Genomic DNA, 4,229 nt, shown 5'->3' on the forward strand with positions numbered 1-4,229 from the left:
TCTTATGCCATGCACAACCATTCAAGCAAACATGCAAAACACCTATCATATCAAAGGTTCAAATATGCTTGCCTGGTTCGGAGAAGTCGGAGTCTAGCTCGGCGAAGTTCGCGGCTCCGTCACCTCTTCCGGAACCTACGATATAGCGAAAACGTATACTAACGTGAACATCGATGCGTGCATAAAAATTGTTCCAAATTTTTTCCAAATAAATACTATAAAAAACTAGACAAAAATATAAGACTGATAGAAAAAGAATCACTCAAAAATCATATTTTATTAAAAAGTTATAAGGGTTTTAGTCCAGGGACTAATCTGTGATGAAACAGAAAAGATCCGGGGACTTAACTGAGAAAACAGAAAACGGTTCGGAGGGAAAGACGTCAGCCCAAAGAGAAAACGTATTTGCCCGAAGGCGCCAACAGAAAACGGTTCGAGAGAGAAACAGAAGAGAGGCTGACGGGGGTGGTCCACATGTCAGGTTTAAAAACCTCGCCGGCGCCCGAAGGCTGCGGTGGTCGCCGGCATTGAACCACGGCGAGGCAGGGAGATCGGAGTGTACCAAGAGGTTCAGTGCATCCTTCCGCGTCGGTGGGTGGTGGACTTGACCGACGGAGAGCACCACGTCGACGGCGACACTTTCTCCGGCGGACGGCGGCTCGGGCGATGGTGGAGAACTCCAGTGGGTGCTGCAAACTCCGAATTGAAGCGCGGGTCAGGAGAGTGGATGCATAAGGAAGCTACTGGCAAGAGCTGAGAGGTAGAGGTGCACGCACGGGAGCGAATCGAGTTGGATCCCGTGGCGGGTCGCGGCGGCCGGAGTTGGGGAAGAAGGCTCCCTCGGGGCTCTTCCAGTGGCTTGGCGTGGTGTTGGTGGAGTGCAGAGGTGGTGTGGGTTCGAGTTCGAGCTCGGGGCCTCTATTTATAGGCGATTCGAGGGGGTGGCCGTGAACGGGAAATCTCCGGCGAGCGATTACGGCGAGGCAGTGGTTGGGCAGGGAGTTTAAGTGGCCAGGCAGCATCAGGGAGGTTCACTGGTGTCGTTCCACTGCTAACCTTGGTCGGGCTTGGCGTAATGGCGCCGGTCCTCGACGGGGCGGCCGTACGGGCATGACGGCGGCAGAGAGCGCGCTCCGCGCCCAGCAGTTCACGACGAGGGTGGCAGCGCGCACGGGGGAGTGGATGGCAACGCGGCGGCCTCCGGTGGCTTGGGCGGCGCTGGACGGCGCCGTCTACGCTGCGCCCCTCTCTGGCGGCCGCAAAGCCGTCGCTGCCGTCGCTCACGGGGTGGCGCACCTCCTCCTGCTCGTCGCCGACGCCCGCAACCTTCCAGGCGTTCGTGCGGCGCAGGGACAAGAGGGAGGGGACGGGGAGCAAGGTGCCACAGCGACACTGGCGAGATTGACAACGAACACTGAAGAAAACGACAGTAGTTTCAGACACTGTATCTCTGAATTAACTGAACATGATGTTGACAGTGCTCTGCAGGTGTTCGACAAAATGATTTGGCATGAAGATTTTTTTTTCTGGAGCTGGGACTTGGTGAGGTGACCTCTCAATGCACCCAGAGGCTGCCTGATTTTTCTCAGATTTTTAGGAGAAGAATTCAAATGAATTTCATCAAATTTGGCAAATCTGGTCCAAACTTGCAGCAAGTATAGCTTGAAATATTTGAACTGAAGACCAGTGGATCTTCATGGATCCTGGTTGAGGGCTCAAAGGACTAGCTAGGGAAATTGGTTTGGAGACAAAATTCAAAGCAGAAAGGGTAGCTCCTTTGTAAACCTCCAAGGATCAAGATAGAAGGCAAAAATTGTTTTTGATGAGAATTTAAATGGAAAAGAAATTTTGGGGAGGTTCAAACTGCTGGATTTGAAGTACATCATGATCCAAAGATGAGGAAAGGCTTATGGGAGTGGATTTCCACTTAGGTCATGGCAAGAGGAATTTTGGAAGGGGGAAAAAGATCACTCAAATACCATAGGGCCATTTAAAAGATTTTTCAAAAGAAATTTTCCCAAGTGAAAAGCATTTGGTTTTGAGTCCAAAATAAAAAGGAAAAACCTCCAAGACCAAAAACCAAGTCTTGGGTGAATTCAAATGAAACACTTGTCATAAAAGAAAATATTTTGAGAGGGAGAGTTCTTCAGAAAATTTTTAAATGACATCCCTCAAATCCAATAAAAGTTTGAAAAAGCCAAATAAAATTTTGGGTGTCAGAAGGGTCGAGGGAGAGTTTCGTCAGCACGACGATGTGGTGACGGTGATGATGATGTGATCCGCGCAGGGCTTCGTCTAAGCACTACGACGCTATGACCGGAGGAGTAACTGTGGAGGGGGGCACCGCACACGGCTAAGAGAATAACCGTTGTGCTTTGGGGTGCCCCCTGCCCCCGTATATAAAGAAGGGGAGGAGGAGGCCGGCTACCAGGGGCGCGCCAAGGAGAGGGGAGTCCTACTAGGACTCCAGTCCTAGTAGGATTCGCCCCCCCTTTTCCCTTCTCATGGAGGGGGAAAGAGGGAAGGGAGAGGGAAGAGGAGAAGGAAAGGGGGGCGCACCCCCTCCCCTTGTCCAATTCGAACTCCCTATGGGAGGGGGGCACGGCCACGCCTTGTGGGCTGCCTCCCCTCTCCCCTATGGCCCATGTAGGCCCATTACTTTCCCTGGGGGGTTCCGGTAACTCCTCGGTACTCCGATAAATATCCGAAACGTTCCGAAACCATTCTGGTGTCCAAATACTATCGTCCAATATATCAATCTTTACCTCTCGACTATTTCGAGACTCCTCTTCATTTCCGTGATATCATCCGGGACTCCGAACAATCTTCGGTCACCAAAACACATAACTCATAATACAAATCGTCATCGAACGTTAAGCGTGCGGACCCTACGGGTTCGAGAACTATGTAGACATGACCGAGACGCATCTCTGATCAATAACCAACGACGAAACCTGGAAGCTCATATTGGTTCCTACATATTCTACGAAGATCTTTATCGGTCAAACCGCAATAACACCATACGTCATTCCCTTTGTCATCGGTATGTTACTTGCTCGAGATTCGATCGTCGATATCCTCATACCTAGTTCAATCTCGTTACCGGCAAGTCTCTTTACTCGTTCCCTAATGCATAATCCCGCAACTAACTCATTAGTCACTTTGCTTGCAAGGCTTATATTGATGTGCATTACCGAGAGGGCCTAGAGATACCTCTCCGATACTCGGAGTGACAAATCCTAATCTCGATCTATGCCAACCCAACAAACACCTTCAGAGACACCTGTAGAGCATCTTTATAATCACCCAGTTATGTTGTGACGTTTGATAGCACACAAGGTGTTCCTCCGGTATTCGGGAGTTGCATAATCTCATAGTCAAAGGAATATGTATAAGTCATGAAGAAAGCAATAGCAATAAAACTTAACGATCATTATGCTAAGCTAACGGATGGGTCTTGTCCATCACATCATTCTCCTAATGATGTGATCCCGTTCATCAAATGACAACACATGTCTATGGTCAGAAAACTTAACCATCTTTGATTAACGAGCTAGTCAAATAGAGGCATACTAGGGATACTTTGTTTTGTCTATGTATTCACACATGTATCAAGTTTCCAGTTAATACAATTATAACATGAATAATAAACATTTATCATAATATCAGGAAATATAAATAACAACTTTACTATTGCCTCTAGGGCATATTTCCTTCAGTCTCCCACTTGCACTAGAGTCAATAATCTAGATTACATTATAATGATTCTAATACCCATGGAGTCTTGGTGCTGATCATGTTTTGCTCATGGAAGAGGCTTAGTCAACGGGTCTGCAACATTTAGATCCGTATGTATTTTGCAAATCTCTACGTCTCCCTCCTTGACTTGATCGCGAATGGAGTTGAAGCGTCTCTTGATGTGTTTGGTTCTCTTGTGAAATCTGGATTCCTTCGCTAAGGAAATTGCTCCAGTATTGTCACAAAAGATTTTCATTGGACCCGATGCACTAGGTATTATACCTAGATCGGATATGAACTCCTTCATTTGCTGCTTCCGAAGCAGCTATGTACTTCGGTTCACACGTAGATCCCGCCACGACGCTCTTCTTGGAACTGCACCAACTGACAGCTCCACCATTCAATATAAATATGTATCCGGTTTGCGACTTAGAGTCATCCGGATCAGTGTCAAAGCTAGCATCAACGTAACGATTTATGACAAGCTCTTT

Source organism: Aegilops tauschii, chromosome 2 (genome assembly GCF_002575655.3).
Source record: "Aegilops tauschii subsp. strangulata cultivar AL8/78 chromosome 2, Aet v6.0, whole genome shotgun sequence".
Classification (NCBI taxonomy): Eukaryota; Viridiplantae; Streptophyta; class Magnoliopsida; order Poales; family Poaceae; genus Aegilops; species Aegilops tauschii.